Raw genomic sequence first — 10,393 nt, 5'->3', positions numbered from 1 at the left:
TTAAATGTCATATTTGAAGAATGATCGATTTTCTGATTAAATGACCCCATTTTGCGAAGTTGGACCACTTATATTATTTCTTGAAAAGATCAGGTGCCAAATGCGAAACTCTAAGCTTTCTTCCCCAATTCGCATTTATACATTAAAAACTTCGCATTTTCATTCAAATTCTTCGCATCTTGCATCCATCCGTCTTTGAGTTCATTCGCATTTCATCGCATTAACTGAGAAATTAATCAGTTGTCTCATATTCGCATTTCAGTTGTTTGAGAAACCCAGATACGAACCCAAATGCGAAACCCACTAATTTCAAATGCGAACCAACCAAAAATCATCAACCACGTACTTGTGTCACCAAATGCGAACTGAATATCACCATTAAATTCTCCTCGCATTCTATAGATGCGAACACAATCCAGATCTCCGACTCCAAGCTTGCGAAATCAAAATCAATTAACCTCAAACAAATCGTGAACTTCTTATGCGAACTGTTTTGACCCACAAAACCAAATGCGAACTCAATTCTTGTCATATGCGAACTGATTTCATAGATGCGAACACAATTGATTTCATATGCGAATCCACATCCATCGATATGAAACCAATACCAGTTACAAGCAATTAGTAGCAACCATCGATCCTCTAATTTTCAATTACTCAGCCTTCGCTTTTCATACAACCCGTCGACCCTGAAAAATCGATAAACACCAAATGTCTCATTTTTAGATCGATTTTCTGATTAAATGTCATATTTGAAGAATGATCGATTTTCTGATTAAATGACCCCATTTTGCGAAGTTGGACCACTTATATTATTTCTTGAAAAGATCAGGTGCCAAATGCGAAACTCTAAGCTTTCTTCCCCAATTCGCATTTATACATTAAAACTTACCAACACTACCACAATGAAATACCATAGGGGTATTTTGGCATTATTAAAATTACATATGTGAGAACTAAATAGATCTTTATCAATATGTCAATAGTTGCTTAGTGGATACATTAAAATTTTATGTATCCAGGACGTCATAGACTTAGAATCTGTGGATCTTTGCTCTACTTCCTGTTCTCGTTGGATTGGGGATTTAGAGTTAGGGTCGCTTATTCGAAGGTCTATCCTGTCCCGAATACATATAATTAGTATGCACTAAACAATTTGTTGAAGTACCTGATAAAGATCATCGTATAATTAGCTAATTAGTACGTTTGCTTAATTATTTCTTATATCCCCATTTCTCGCGAAGATATCATGGCTGGATTCCATCCACACGACGACCCATACTACCCTAACCACGACAATACCAAATGGCTCGGAGAGGAGCCAGAGAATGATTACCCAACCCCTGTAGATGGTCACCAAGCTGAAGGCTATGCTGATGGTTCTGACTCCGACCCTGAAGTGGAGAACTTAACCCCGATGACCCTTGTTCCGAATCCCAACTCTTGACCGGCTTTCAAGGCCCGACGCCTCCTTGGGTAGAGTGCATGGAAACCTGGAGCAAAGAACAAGACCAACACATGTCGTTTAATAGAGAACGAAGCTTCTACAACATAAACGAAGGAAGCTCAACAGATACAATTTTTCTAATCCTGATCCATAGAGTTGCCCGAAACGAGATTCTGGGTAGAACAACTCTCCATAGTATCGCAGAGGTTGATGCAAATGCAAGAATACATACGATCCGCACCAATCGCCTTGAGCACACTCGTGAATTGTCTAAGAGAGACCCTGAAACCTTGCTGCGAGCACAGGCTGAAACACGAACCGAAGTTATAGAACTCTGAGTACACCAGAGGGTATACAAAAGGCACCTGCCTGATATGGAGTGGCAACTAGTTGAACTGAGGGTTCACCGAAGGGATGATCGCCGCTAGTAGTAGATGCCTTACTTCCTTTCCCTATTAACAAGGAATTTTTTTCTTTTCCATATCTATGTCCTATGTGGCATCCTATGTGAAACCATCTTGTACTGTAAGTACTTTTAGTTAGGCCTTGAGGCGGCCAAAACTCTCCTGCTTCGGATGTGATGTAAGACCCTCTCCAAGGTCAATTTTCCCCAATTTGCTACATCTTAAACATCAATGACGTCCTCAGTCAGAATAATTCCGTGACACTCTTTGTTCAAATACTTCCTGATGAGTCTATCTGAAGCCCACTTTAGTCAAGTTGTTGGACTAGAGTAATTTGGCTCCGGGATCGTTCCCAATTTCTTTCAAAGGTTGAATCATGTTATTCACCAACCAATGGAACCCGGTTTGAACGACAAACGTCATTAGATCATTCTCTGATCTTACTTCTACTCTATAGGTGGACAATCGAAATACATCTAGGTTCAATGATAGCCCTTACTAGAAATTCTAGTTCTTCAAGTGGGATTAATAAGAATGTTATTTGTTATGATTTCCGCACATATACATCCCCCAGTTATATATAACGAAGACTTGGTAGACAATAGAATGTGAGATTTCTAACCTAGTTTCTTTTCCTCGTTGGGATGTGAAACTAAAGGAGAATCACACATTTTACTATCCGCCCAGTCTTGGTAATATCATAATGTGTATATGTTAAGTTTTCATGTATAATAACTTATCTTTAGTCAGAACCAAAATAATTCAGAGCCAACCTTAGTCACTCACAATTTCCTTGTGTTTCGTATTACAGAGTCATGTCATCATCCAGAAATAGTCAGCCGAACAATGAAGCCCCTAACCTTCATATCGACGCCGCAACATTTCAAGCCGCGGTAACAGTTGCTGTGACAACTGTCCTTACAAACCTCCACACTAACGACGCAACCACGACTGACAAGGGAATTGAAAATTTCGATTGTTGTATCAATCTTGGAAGCCAACAAAGGACAACAGTCTCGGACATACAAAGTCGTAAAACCGAGAAGAGGAAACGAAATCGTCGAGCTCAAAAGGAGCGTCAACGATCCCAAAGACTTGCCATGCAACAGCAACAAGCGGCAACTCCTGCCCCTTCAGCAGCAGCACGACCAATTCCTCAAATCCCTGGCATCGGGACAAACCCTGCACACAAGGTTGATGGGAAAACCGGACCCCATAAAAGGAAAGTTTCGAAGTGGATGAATGAGGAGGGCACCCGTGTCCATGTAACTCTAACTAAACACCTCACTTCCACCACCAATGCTAGTGTAAGCCAGATATGTCATTAATGCGGCGAGATTGGGCACCTTAGAAAGGACTGTCCAATCATAAAGAACTCTGGTGCAGACGGGAGGATACTAAGGATCACTACCGCAGGAGAAACCACTCCGGAACCGCCCACAAATATCAGTACGTGTTTCTAACATCGACATTTAAATCCCGAATTTCTTTATATGCTAAATCTAGCATCGATTAAAGCATGCATAGTAGTAATCAAATTCTTGTGCTACGAAAAGTCATCCCCATCTTCCCTCTAAATTCCTAGATCCCCATTCGAAGTGCAAATTTCGGGACGAAATTCCCTTTAACGGGGGGATGATGTGACAACCGTCAAATTCTGGTCAATTCAAAGTCAAATAAAGTCAACAAGTCAAACCGGTCAGCTCCACTAACCCGTGTGTGCTTGGACTTACGCTCAGTATTTACTAAACAAGTCGCTACTCTAACAAGAAAACATGAATCGAAAAGTACGTACAACTAGATCTCTATAAAAATTCTGCAACTTCATCATTTTATGACCCCATTTGCGAAGTTGAGTATTTATTTCCAAAAATGCGAAACTCCAGGGACAATATTTGAAATCTTCTGTTTTCTTCCCCAATTCGCATTCTATTGTGAAATACTTCGCATCTTCATTCTTACACCCTTCGCATCCCTTCGCATTTATCTCTTTAAAAATTCTGCAATTTCATCATTTTATGACCCCATTTGCGAAGTTGAGTATTTATTTCCAAAAATGCGAAACTCCAGGGACAATATTTGAAATCTTCTGTTTTCTTCCCCAATTCGCATTCTACTGTGAAATACTTCGCATCTTCATTCTTACACCCTTCGCATCCCTTCGCATTTATCTCTTTAAAAATTCTGCAATTTCATCATTTTATGACCCCATTTGCGAAGTTAAGTATTTATTTCCAAAAATGCGAAACTCCAGGGACAATATTTGAAATCTTCTGTTTTCTTCCCCAATTCGCATTCTACTGTGAAATACTTCGCATCTTCATTCTTACACCCTTCGCATCCCTTCGCATTTATCTCTTTGAAAATTCTGCAATTTCATCATTTTATGACCCCATTTGCGAAGTTGAGTATTTATTTCCAAAAATGCGAAACTCCAGGGACAATATTTGAAATCTTCTGTTTTCTTCCCCAATTCGCATTCTATTGTGAAATACTTCGCATCTTCATTCTTACACCCTTCGCATCCCTTCGCATTTATCTCTTTAAAAATTCTGCAATTTCATCATTTTATGACCCCATTTGCGAAGTTGAGTATTTATTTCCAAAAATGCGAAACTCCAGGGACAATATTTGAAATCTTCTGTTTTCTTCCCCAATTCGCATTCTACTGTGAAATACTTCGCATCTTCATTCTTACACCCTTCGCATCCCTTCGCATTTATCTCTTTAAAAATTCTGCAATTTCATCATTTTATGACCCCATTTGCGAAGTTGAGTATTTATTTCCAAAAATGCGAAACTCCAGGGACAATATTTGAAATCTTCTGTTTTCTTCCCCAATTCGCATTCTACTGTGAAATACTTCGCATCTTCATTCTTACACCCTTCGCATCCCTTCGCATTTATCTCTTTGAAAATTCTGCAATTTCATCATTTTATGACCCCATTTGCGAAGTTGAGTATTTATTTCCAAAAATGCGAAACTCCAGGGACAATATTTGAAATCTTCTGTTTTCTTCCCCAATTCGCATTCTATTGTGAAATACTTCGCATCTTCATTCTTACACCCTTCGCATCCCTTCGCATTTATCACCTTCGCATTTTAAGCTAATTAATCGAATGCGATTCACAAAATTTTCATTCCAGATGCGAACACAGTTTAGTTCTTGAACTCTAAACTTGCGAAATCAAAAATTCATATGTTGAACCCATATGCGAATATTAACCCAATTGACTTCAAATTGACTCATAGATGCGAACACTCGATTGTTTTACTTTCGCAAAATGAGCATCAACAACTCCACAATCGAGTTTTTAAATTCTTACAAACAACAATTTCATAGTCCTTGACTTCGCGTCTTTCTTCACGAATCACCCCTCAATCATCAATCCAACTTCGCATTCAAGCAGTGTTATTGATTCGCAGTCACAAGCAACCACCCCACACCCACTCTATGACCAGCCATACCTTCCCACCTTACCTATGTCACATCAATGTTCCCTTACACTCAATTATCCCTCCTCCCACGTTTTTGAGGGCTGATTATTCATCCTCTCTCCTCACATCATCTCATTTACTCTCATTTCACAAGAAGATCAAACTCTTTCCTCTCTCACTTTCTCTCTCTAGAAATTCGAGATTCAAGGGCTGATCTCGAGTTTTTCCTCCACATTTGGTAAGCATAATCCATTCTCTTTGTGATTATCTCGTTTATTACCACTCAAATCATGGATATCTTAGACAAACTCTCTCATAATTGTGTTAGATCTTCGAATCTTCAAGTGATTCTTCAAGTGTTCTTGGGTTGAACACTTTCCTTCTCCAACACTTACCTACTGAAATCCCTTAAGGTGAGTTCATACCCCTACATTTTCATGTTTTCTCAAGTTTTCAGGGGGGGAATACAAGTTAAAACACTAAGAACATATCTAAATTTTTCTAACAGCCTTCATCAGAAAAGTTCAACTCCATTCACGGACTGTTTTGGGCATCTTAACTATTTTTGTTTTCAAAACTGTACAAGGTGCAAATAGTTCAAGTTTTTAGCTTTAAAATGGCTACTTGCACATCTCCATACGATTTTTCTACAATTTATGGTGATTTTTACAAAACTGCCTATCATTTCAAACAAAAATCCGGACCAGTCTGTGATTATGGACTTTTTCACCCAAGTTAGAGGTCATATTAATTTGTGATAAAAATTATGAGCAAACTAGACACATTTTTTGAACTCTCAGAATTTACGGATCTAGTTTTCGACTTCGTATGATTTTCTATGATTTTTCCAAAACAGGGCAGAATTGCTAAATTTTGCCAACAGCATGTAAATATCATAACACTTTGTATTATGTTGAGCAAAGTGTATAATCATAAGTTTTAGTATTTGAATGTGTTTCCTTGTTAGTTTATCATTATGAACTGAAACTAAGACATTCATATTAAATATTATTCATTCATTTTGGGACATGTATTATTAAACTATAAAAAGTATAGTTTGATAAATTCACAACACTAATACATTTCCATAAAAGAATTCATACATATTACATACATTTTAGATAAACTATAATAGGTATAGTTTATGATACATCACTCTACGCACTCGCACAAGAAGGGTACATTCATACAAGAAATATTTATATTCACACATTTCACGTAAACTTGTTATCCTATATTGTGAGTTTCTCTATTTTTCTCTCTCTCTCCCCGTACGTCCGAGTGCGGGATATAATTCCTGGTAGTTATAATCAGAATCTCCTGGAGGGAGAACGTGATACTTGTATATAGATCTATATTGGGATTGACACCCCACACCTCGCTGCTAGCTACAGTGGGATCTGCAGGTCTACGGGTGACAAATGTCATTTCATTTTTCGCGACACTGAGAACGTCGTGGCAGGTTCACATAGTCATAGTATGATTATAACGGCTCACATAGGGAACAATCCATAAGTTTACGGGATTTTATTTTTAAAACCTAAATGAGTTTTATGTTGATTTAAAATCACCTTTTATCTCTATGGGTACAAATACAAAGTACCGGGTCTCTATACAAAAAGAGGTACAGATACAAAGTACCGGGTCTCTATACAAAGTTATATTGATATTAAAACTATTCTTCCTCTAGAATTGTTAGACTTCAACTATAGTCGCTGAGTGTATATGTTTGAGTCATATGAGAATTTAGTCTTGGTTGGCCTAGAATTGGTGGTGCCCGCCTCATCTCCTGTTCCTCGTTGGGTTGTGGACCTAGGGCAGACCCACTATATTCAACGTTTTATCTAATTTAAATCTCATATAACTTATATACACTGGACGATTATAGAGGAACTCTACGGGTCATTCTAGGGTTCATTAATGCATCATATAGGAATATTTCTATTCATACTTAACTAAGAAAATATTGGATTTTCTGGAAATCAAACTATATCGATTTTTCAAGGAAAAGCGGTTTCTACTTCAAACAAAGCTCTTATGAACTCACCAACCTTTGTGTTGACACTTTTTAAAACTACTTGTATTCTCAGGAAATCAGTGAAACAGGCAAACTTCATCGCTTTGAGGATGGGACGCTAAACCGTCAACAAATTTATTTTGTCATCATAATGTAATTGCTTTTGAAACATGTAAACATATACTTTGGTGTAACTTTTGCAATTATATTTATGGTGGTTGTTTTTACTTTGAACACTATTATACACGTTGTTGTGATACTGTACATGAAGTCCTCCACCCCCAGACGTTTCCGCCATCCTTGGTTTGGGGGTGTGACACCATCCGTCTTTGAGTTCATTCGCATTTCATCGCATTAACTGAGAAATTAATCAGTTGTCTCATATTCGCATTTCAGTTGTTTGAGAAACCCAGATACGAACCCAAATGCGAAACCCACTAATTTCAAATGCGAACCAACCAAAAATCATCAACCACGTACTTGTGTCACCAAATGCGAACTGAATATCACCATTAAATTCTCCTCGCATTCTATAGATGCGAACACAATCCAGATCTCCGACTCCAAGCTTGCGAAATCAAAATCAATTAACCTCAAACAAATCGTGAACTTCTTATGCGAACTGTTTTGACCCACAAAACCAAATGCGAACTCAATTGTTGTCATATGCGAACTGATTTCATAGATGCGAACACAATTGATTTCATATGCGAATCCACATCCATCGATATGAAACCAATACCAGTTACAAGCAATTAGTAGCAACCATCGATCCTCTAATGAGGAAACAGTTTCCTATTCGATTGTGCTTTGCAATGACAATCAATAAAGCTCAGGGACAAACAATTCCATATGTAGGTATCTATCTTCCAGAATTTAGGCTTATTATTGTTTTTAGGGATTATACTGTTCCTTGATGCAATTACTTAAGGTTGGTTTTTTCATGCATTACAGAGGTTTTGTTATATTTGTTTGTTTTATTTTTTTCTTATTAAAGCATCGCACTTTCAATGTATAATGCAAAGACATCTAATGTTGTATTCAAAGAAGTATTTGGAAATTTGTGATTTGTAAAAATTATTTAATTAGAACATTTCATTAATGATTTCTTTTTGGTATTTTGAGTTCAATTACACACTTATTCAATAAACTTTTCACTTATATGTGTTGTATTATTTTAATAATTCGTTGATGTTCGAAATTTTATATTATTTTTTTCAAGAAACCCGTGTAACACACGGGTATTACACCTAGTATATTATATAAAAAAAATCATTTGGTGCGCATGATAGCCTCACCCGCTAACAAGACGGAGGTCAATCGAACGTTTGCCGGCTCTCACTTTTTCCACCCTTTTTCTCTTTATTTCTAAAACCAACGTTGTCCCGCCTCCCCCACACACACTACACAGACAGAGTTTCGAAACCCTAGGAACCCAGAAACAAAGGGGATAAATAAAAGTAATCGGAGAAGAAGAAGAAGAAGCAAAAGATATGCCTCGTGAAATCATAACACTGCAAGTAGGACAATGCGGGAACCAGATCGGAATGGAGTTCTGGAAGCAGCTTTGTTTGGAACACGGTATCTCCAAGGACGGCATACTTGAAGATTTCGCTACTCAGGTCACTACTTTAACTGTATCTTTGGTTATGCTTGGTGGTTTAATCAGTCTCATTTGACTCTACCTTAAGTTAGTGCGTATTATGTTGAGCAAATGTCATTTAAAAGAGCGATCCCGGTGGACCATTCGTGGAAGATGGTTCTCTTTCCCTTGCATTTCGCGAAGCGGTTGTTTCTATGGAAATTGAGCCCTCGGAATTTGTGCGAGTGTCATTGTACTAGAAAATTAAGTGAAATTGAGCCCTCGGAATCTTGCATCCATCCGTCTTTGAGTTCATTCGCATTTCATCGCATTAACTGAGAAATTAATCAGTTGTCTCATATTCGCATTTCAGTTGTTTGAGAAACCCAGATACGAACCCAAATGCGAAACCCACTAATTTCAAATGCGAACCAACCAAAAATCATCAACCACGTACTTGTGTCACCAAATGCGAACTGAATATCACCATTAAATTCTCCTCGCATTCTATAGATGCGAACACAATCCAGATCTCCGACTCCAAGCTTGCGAAATCAAAATCAATTAACCTCAAACAAATCGTGAACTTCTTATGCGAACTGTTTTGACCCACAAAACCAAATGCGAACTCAATTGTTGTCATATGCGAACTGATTTCATAGATGCGAACACAATTGATTTCATATGCGAATCCACATCCATCGATATGAAACCAATACCAGTTACAAGCAATTAGTAGCAACCATCGATCCTCTAATTTTCAATTACTCAGCCTTCGCTTTTCATACAACCCGTCGACCCTGAAAAATCGATAAACACCAAATGTCTCATTTTTAGATCGATTTTCTGATTAAATGTCATATTTGAAGAATGATCGATTTTCTGATTAAATGACCCCATTTTGCGAAGTTGGACCACTTATATTATTTCTTGAAAAGATCAGGTGCCAAATGCGAAACTCTAAGCTTTCTTCCCCAATTCGCATTTATACATTAAAAACTTCGCATTTTCATTCAAATTCTTCGCATCTTGCATCCATCCGTCTTTGAGTTCATTCGCATTTCATCGCATTAACTGAGAAATTAATCAGTTGTCTCATATTCGCATTTCAGTTGTTTGAGAAACCCAGATACGAACCCAAATGCGAAACCCACTAATTTCAAATGCGAACCAACCAAAAATCATCAACCACGTACTTGTGTCACCAAATGCGAACTGAATATCACCATTAAATTCTCCTCGCATTCTATAGATGCGAACACAATCCAGATCTCCGACTCCAAGCTTGCGAAATCAAAATCAATTAACCTCAAACAAATCGTGAACTTCTTATGCGAACTGTTTTGACCCACAAAACCAAATGCGAACTCAATTCTTGTCATATGCGAACTGATTTCATAGATGCGAACACAATTGATTTCATATGCGAATCCACATCCATCGATATGAAACCAATACCAGTTACAAGCAATTAGTAGCAACCATCGATCCTCTAATTTTCAAT

The 10,393-nt window shown here is 37.8% G+C and overlaps 1 long non-coding RNA gene across 1 annotated transcript; it reads left to right on the top strand.

The window, feature by feature from the left end:
• Nucleotides 1-5,193: 5,193 nt before the first annotated feature.
• On the top strand, nt 5,194-7,541 carry LOC145006072 (uncharacterized). Its single transcript, XR_013662766.1, has 3 exons — nt 5,194-5,528; nt 5,619-5,703; nt 7,381-7,541. It is a non-coding gene; the product is annotated as an uncharacterized LOC145006072 (long non-coding RNA).
• Nucleotides 7,542-10,393: the final 2,852 nt, after the last annotated feature.

Source organism: Lactuca saligna, chromosome 7 (genome assembly GCF_052625555.1).
Source record: "Lactuca saligna cultivar CGN05327 chromosome 7, ASM5262555v1, whole genome shotgun sequence".
Taxonomy (NCBI): domain Eukaryota; kingdom Viridiplantae; phylum Streptophyta; class Magnoliopsida; order Asterales; family Asteraceae; genus Lactuca; species Lactuca saligna.
Note: the sequence above shows the minus strand (reverse complement) of the source record. Positions and strands in the feature narration are given on the sequence as shown.